Below are 7784 nucleotides of genomic sequence, written 5' to 3'. Positions count from 1 at the left end.
ACTTCCTTCCATTTCATTTCCACGTCCTTCCAATGTCTTTATGCCCAGTTAGAGACACAAACAAAACCTATTCAATAAGAAAAATAAAGGGGGAAAAAATGACTTTTGCTGATCACATTAATCACTGATGTGGGCTTCTGTCTTCCCCCTTTTCTTGACAAACCTCCCCATGCGCGTAGTTGCATGTATGTTGTCAGTAAGTTTGCTTTGCAGTACAGCTGGGGTTGGGATAGGGTGGGAGACTGTAATTTTCACACACATTTTTAAAGTTTAGAGCTATTATAGCATGTAATTTGGGAAAATATTTCCAATGGCTTCTGAATACCATCGAGTACTATCCAAAATACCAAATATGCATTATAATGTTCGTGTAATGAAGTAAAGTGTTGCCTTTCTAATGCTTGCTCCCAGAACATTGGCATTTAACAGGCTGGCGGCCAAATGGATGCCTGAGAGGAGAGCGTGCGTGTGTGTGTAATTATGTTGTCTGCAATTGGTGAAAATGGCTTTGCAGTGAACTGTTGTGGGCTGGGAAATAAGCTGTGTTTTTTAGAAGTCCTATAATTTAGTAACGTGATTTGTTATTGTTTCACATATGAGCAGAGTGGGGGAATTGGAGCTCTGTAAGAAGGCTTTTCAACGCGAATAAAAATGAAATTGGGAAATGGAAGTGCTTGGAAAAATAGAAAAGTCCAGATTTGTAGGTGAGGGGAAGAAACGGAGACGTGAATTAAAAGGACTTGGGGAACAAGCAGTTTTGTAGCATATCACGTGGGAGGTTAAAATGTGATTAATAGAAACCTGGCATACACATGGACCCAGGAGAATAAGCAGGATTGGAATTAGAATCTCTTTACAGCTCCATCCTGAAATAAAGTGAGCCTCTAGAGGAGGGGCTGGCTGAAATACTTGGCCTTAGAGTTGCTTGCTCATCTTGAAACTGATGGGTTCAACGGGAAGAGGCTTCCCATGCTCTACTGTAAATCAGCTCTGAAGGACAGGTGGGAATGCTGCAGTGTGAGCTGTGCCTGCTTCTGCTGTGAGGATCGGGAATGCCTTAGCGCTGCACAGTTCAATCGTGAAAGAACTGCTGGAGCTGAGCCTGGTTTTGTTCTTTCAAGACTGCAGCGATGTGGATAACGGTGAGTAACTGCTTGACTGGAGAACTACGTGGTACTGATAGGGAGAAGGTTAGTTTGTCTCAGAGACAATCAGTAAGAGAACTCGAGTTGGGTTTGTAGAAAATAAGCTAAATACATGATAAAAATTCTGCCTCTTCTAAAATGGTTTGAAGAGGTTGGAGAGAAGCCTGTTGTGTCCCAGTGTGGGTCCTGGAATATGTAGGCCTTTCCTTCAGAGACCTTCAATTCCAAACTTACTCAGTTTTAGATGTCATAACAAATCCCAGCAAGGAGTGATACTCTGTGGATTAAGTTTTTATTGTGTAACTATGCCAGTTTGCATTAGGGCTTGAGTTCTACTAGTCATGGGCAGGGAAACCAGCCTGGGCTGTGGTGCTAATTATGTCTCTATGAAGCATAACAGTGATTACTTGTCTCATTTTAGATGCAAGTAGCAGCTCTTTGTTACACTTCCATCTCAAGAGTGTCAGGGAGGACAAGCCATGCTTGATGCCAAGAGCTACTCTTCTCGAAGACACCTGAAAGGTAGGAGCACCTTTCCCATCCTCTTGTTCAGCTCCATGCTGGCATCAAGGCAATGTCCCTCACACTTCTACCTTTTGTAAACAGAGGCACATTTGAGTCTTGCTACCTACGCTGCAGTATTTTCTCTGTGGACATCAAGTGGACGGGCTGGCACGTTGTTTGTTTTCTCTTTCACTGTTGTTTTTACACCTGTTCAAGGGAGGGGAGGGAAAGAGATTGCCTGTCCAGCCACATACGCTGCTTAGTGCTTGTCTTTTTTTTTCTCCGCTTTCCTTATTTCTTTGGTGGCAGGAGATTTCTGTGTCTTCTGCTTATCTGTGAGTGGAGAAGCAGCTGTGTTTGCCTGTCTTCTTTTCACTTGTATGGGGCATTGCTTATCCTGTGTCAATACAGCCTTTATTCTGTGTGGAAGCCCTGGTTTTTTTTTTACTTGTATTCTATTAGTTTTACTTCTGTGTCCTATTTTCCTTTCCAGACCTCTCAGGACTGCACTGTCCCTTCCCCAATGTTAGAAGATTAACAGAGAGCAAGCCCTCTAACTTTGCAGCATGGCTTCTAAGAGTCCTCTGCGTTCTGCCTAAGGGATCTTCAGCTACACATTGCCTGGTAGGTGGAAGAGTTTGGCTCCCTTCCCCTTTACCTTACTACTTTCCTCATTTTCCTTCATCTTTTCAGGTCCATTGTTTAATGTACTCTCCCCTGTGACTAAATTCACAGACTCATAGGATGGTTTGGGTTGGGATATTAAAAATCATCTAGTTCCAATCCCCCGCTGTGGGCTGGTTGCTCTGTACCAGCTTAGGCTGTGCAGGACCCCATCCATGGCCTTGAGCATCCCCAGGGATGGGGTACCTACAGCTCTCCAGCAGCAGTGCCAGGGCCTCACTGCCCTTTGAGTAAAGAATTTCTTCTTAAAGTTATCCAGCTTTGGCAGAATACTTGCTGTGCTAAAGCTTGCCTGTGCCATAGCTGAGAAAGTCCCCCCTACTGCAAGGGAAGGGCCGGCATATCTGCTCTGTGCCTGCCCTTGCCCTACCCTATTGCAAAGCTTCAACACGGAGTGATGTGATGCCTTTGTGTCACCTTTGTGCTACACAAGAGGTTTTTGTTTGTCCTTCATAAGCTGATCCAGGAGCTTTGAGTTATGGATTGTTGTCCTTGCAAGGTCAGAACTGTGCCCCTCTGTAATGTTATTTTAGAGAATGGCCTGTGTGATTCTCATGAAGGTGCTTAGCTGTATGTACTGGATTGTTCAGCTGATTTTATAGTACGTGATATTCTTTGAAAGCTGGCATTTTACTGAAAACCAAAATGGTCTTACGAGGCTGCCGGAGCATGAAATAAACAAATGGTACTTGGGGATCTTGGTGCTTTCAGGCCAATAGGGATAATGGCAGCAGTGGCTGTTGCTGAAGCCTGTTGTGCTCTTTTGTTTTTCTCCAACTTGGATTTAGGAGGGATAGAAGGGAGAATGGACTAAAAGATGTTTCTCCTTTTGGTTCCTTCACGTTGGGTGCACAATGGGGTTCTATAAGTTGGGGCTGTTTCTTCTCCCCTCTTCTTTGTTGACTGTACCACCTTTTTCCCTTGGAATTTATTCACCTCATTTGTTATCAGGGTTGCCCTTGTCATTCTTGGCCCTATCCCAACTTCATTTCTAGCCAAGGCACCTGATACATACTTGTATCATGTCACAAACAAGCACTTGCAGTCTGTTCTTTCCCGTCTTGAATGCCTGCTTTCCAAGTTTGATCATCAGCATGGTGGGGATGGCAGCTGGCATTCTACCAAGGGTCCAGCTTCTTCAAGGCCACCTCTGTTTAAAAAGAGAGTAAAAACTTCACTGAGATATCCCAGATTGATTCATAGGGAGATTAACCGTGCAGCAGCAGAACCAAAGCAAGGTAAATAACTTCTGTTGAAAGACACGGTTGCGGTTCTGCTGGCAGCATCAGCTGAGGTGAAGGCAGTTGTTTGGAACTCTGCTGTTCTGACATGTGGTGTTCGGGTGTTGTAGTAAAGCCAACTAATGTGAATGCATTGGAAACATTTTCATAACGTCCTATTTGCTGTAAACAATTCATTAAAATAACTTGCTAAGTCTTAGACAAGTGGGTTTTTGAAGGTTGCTCATTTTACTTATCCTCCCAAAGTCAATTTGAGTATGAATATATATCATTTTACTCATAATAGCAAACAACTTCAGAGAAGAAACATTTATTCTGGAGGCAGAGATTCAAACTAAACGGCAATGATGCATTACAAATATATAATTATTTGCACTAATATTTGAGCAGGTGGAATGGATTAGTGCACGGTCAACATTACACCGCTGATAACATGTATTTTTCTATATTAATATGTACTGTGCAACATGTATTAAAATTCATTTTAACGGAGATAGCAGTATTTATACTGCTGTGTTCTGCAGACAGCAGAGTGAATTGTTGAGATGTGCAAAGCTGGGCTTGATCCAAACTTAACTTTATTTCCCAGTTTGTGTGTTTTTAATTTCTCATTTAAAAAAAGAAAATCAACCCCGAAAATGGCCACACAACTCAACACCCTTCAGGCCAGAAAGCTTCAGTGTGGAGCTTTTGATCTACATCTCTTTCATTTCTGCTCTCCCCAGCCTGGCAGGAAACTTGTTGAAATGAGACCTCCAAAGCTCAATCCTTTGTATCAACAGTAGGATACAACCTCATTTTAGGAGCTTGATGGGTAGGTTCCCTCTGGGGATTTTCATGAATTATTATTTATGGGACCTGCTTTTGTCTTCTGGCTTGTAAGCTGTTGTTTTTCCCTCTTAATACATCTTTCTGGAAGTCTCTAATGGTAGAGGTAGGCTGTTCAGCCAGTGAATGTGTCTGTTATTATGATGGAGTAGCAAGAGGTGAGTCCTGGTCCTTGTTGGTACTGTTAAGTAGGAAGTGTGGCATGGGCTGAGACACTGAAGTTTTAGAAGGATATCTTGAATCATGTTGTCTGCAAGTGTTTCTTGACAGCTGCTTTGATCTAAAGTGTGTTCTGGTGAGTTACAGGCCTGGAGCATATGTTATGTTTGGGGGAAATAATGGACTTTAGTTGCTTTTCCCTCAAAGGGATGTCCAGAGACACATGCAACAGCAGGGTTCAAAGCATCCAGAACCCACCCATGCATTCAAAGGCACTAAGATGACCTCCCTTTCTAGACAGATGTGAGCTGATGTTCAACCAGACTACTTAATCCCTCTATTTTTTGTGCCCTTTAAACAATTTTATTGTGTATATGCTGATGTGTACGTTAATCTCTGGGAAGCAGTTGTGAGGATGGATCATCTGTCATAAATGCCTACAATGAACTTCAAGACTAAAGTAAAGAAAGTCTTTTTAAAAGCACTTTTTTTTCTTGCTCTGCAATGGTGAAAGCCTTAAGTAGTAATTTTGAGTCAGGTCTTGAACTCCGGGTCTTCTGGAGGAGACCAGAAATAGTTGGCTTACGTTCACTCAAAATATAAGGCGCCGTGCCAAATTCTCCTCTGGTGTTAGCAGCTGTAACTTTGCCAGCTTCAATGAAAATGTGCATTTTCACAAGTCCGTAAGAATGTTAGACACATACCTTTGTCTCTTCACAATTAGTTTTGTTGCTTACATAGCATGAGGCTTTCTGCAGTACATAATCCAGTGGCTAAATATAGTAATTCCAATGCACTTGAGATCAATTAGATTTGTACTTTTAAACTCAGTTTTGTCTATAAAGATAATGTTATATTGCTGAAGGGATTTGGTATTTAAAGTGTCTGAACAAGTCTAAGTGGCTCTTGGGCATTATAATTTTTATTTAGCTGCTTTTAGTCCAATCACTAATCAAATTAAAACCTACCATGACCAGTGTGTAACTCGCAGAAAGACGGTGGAGCTTGTTTGAGCTGATAGCACTTAATTTGTTGGCAGGTTAGGTGCTAAGGTGGTGTTTTTGTTAGCAACAACAAATACCTGTCTTCTGGAAATGGAAAAGTAGGCTGAAGTGGCTTTTGGGGAACAAAAAGATGCAAATCCCAAGTGCAGAAGATGGTAGTTCCTGCAAAAATGGGCAAAATCTGCTTGAAGTCTTTGCACTGCAAAGACCCTTTGCTTTAAAAGAAATTACTTTCTTTGGTCTTGTTAATCAGCGCTTCTATAGGAATAATACTAGCTGGTTGTGTGTATGGAGAAGGGGAAGGGTGGGATGCAGCTGTCAGTTTCCCTCTAGGAAACTGTTTCTGAATGTACCCTCAGATCAGACCACCAGAGGGAGGTTGCCTTGTACAGCGGTGACGTGATCCAAAATGTAGGTTGTTACCCATTTAAGATGTTGAGAAAACCCAAGCTATGCTTTGTGCAGCTCATTATGTGTTGGTGTGTTCAATTCAGGCATACCATATCATAGAATCATAGGATAGCCTGGGTTGAAAAGGACCCCAGTGCTCATCCAGTTTCAACCCCCTGCTGTGTGCAGGGTCACCAACCAGCAGACCAGGCTGCCCAGAGCCACATCCAGCCTGGTCTTAAATGCATCCAGGGCTGGGGTAACAAACAGGAAGGTGGTCAGTTTCCTGTTTTGTTTCATGTAAGAATGGTGCATTTAGAAACATTAGGAGCTTGGCTTTAAATGAGAAGGCAGAAAATAATGATTTAAGGGACTGCTTAGTGCTCAGCTGTTCTACCATGATGCAAGGGCAGAAATCAACAGCAAAATCAGCTAAGGGAAAGAGTGCAGTTCTGGAAGAACAGAATCAAGATGAATGAGGTCTTGATCGGGCTGAGGAAATGTCTGTCCTTTACATTTAGAAACTTGTGAGAGTCTGTCAGCTTGGTTTAAAACAATCTTGCGACTGATACGCTGTGCTGTCAGATCCACTCTTACACTTGTCTCAAACTCTGAATGGAAATGGAGTGTACTTTCTTTTAATTGTAAGTGCTAGCAAATTACTTCGTGCCGTGGTAGATGAGAAATGGCCCTCATTCTCATACAGAACGTATTCGTTTTAAAATGGGTATAAGAAAGACCAGATATGCTGAGGAAATGAGAAGAGAGTGACATAGCATTCCATGGAATTAAATAAATTATACCAAAAAAAAAAACAAAAAAGAGGTATTTTGGATGTCAGACTGTGGATTCCAAGGGGAAAATGGAATGGAGCCAATGCTGCGATAAAACGAGATTATAGAAGAAAGCACCGCAGTTCTGCAGTGCAATGCAAAATAGAGCTAGTGGCAAAGTAGGGCAGTTCTCAGGGCAGGGTAACATCAACAGGTATTGATATCACTGAATTCCCACTCCGGGAAGTTAAAAACTATGTAGTACTTGTATAGATTTGTTATGAGATGGGTGAAGAGAAGGGAGCTGTTCCAAAGTCTGATTCATCCTGGCATATAACTAAAGTAGGACAGATGATTTGCTTCCTAGAAATCTCAGCTGCTTCATCAGTTATACAGGCAATGAGAAGCTTGTTTAGATCAGCTCAAATGAGGTGCCTAAGGGGTAAGGTTGCCTCAACCTCTTGTGGAGGCCAAGAAAGCCTACTGATACTCGTTATTTTGACCCCTGAAGACTGTCTGTAATGAATTCAGCTCTTCCAGCTTGCCTGGCCCTTTGGATTTCCTTTTTCCCTTGGAAATGGAAGAATCTAGAGCTGGTTTTCTTTTGCATGAAAGTCTACTGATAGACTAGAGAGCAGAGAGTTTGATAGCAGGCAAATACTGCCTTGCAGTGTTCAGTAGTTGCCTTTATGAAGGCTGCGCTGTAGCTTTGGCTGCTATGGCACAACGTTCCTTATGGATTTATCTCCATTGGCAATGCTGTGTGAAAAGACACATCAGTGTACGTGGTGATGCAGGCATGAAAACTGTGCTTCCCAGGTTGCTTTGATCTTCATCTCTTTGGTGATCCAAAAGCCAAAAGATGAGTCTATTCTGGAGTGGCCATTCTGTGACGGATGAAGAAACTGAGCAAACGGAGGAAAAAGAGAAAAGAGGTTAAACTGGACAAAAGGCTTGGACTGAAATCTGAGAAATGTTTCCTTTATTTCTCTTTGCTTTACTCTAAGCAAGTCTTTGATTTGTCTAATCTGACACTGGCTAACTTCAAACATAATG

This window comes from Excalfactoria chinensis, chromosome 5 (genome assembly GCF_039878825.1).
Source record: "Excalfactoria chinensis isolate bCotChi1 chromosome 5, bCotChi1.hap2, whole genome shotgun sequence".
Classification (NCBI taxonomy): domain Eukaryota; kingdom Metazoa; phylum Chordata; class Aves; order Galliformes; family Phasianidae; genus Excalfactoria; species Excalfactoria chinensis.
The sequence above is the reverse complement of the archived record's forward strand: the minus strand, read 5'-3'. Positions refer to the sequence as shown.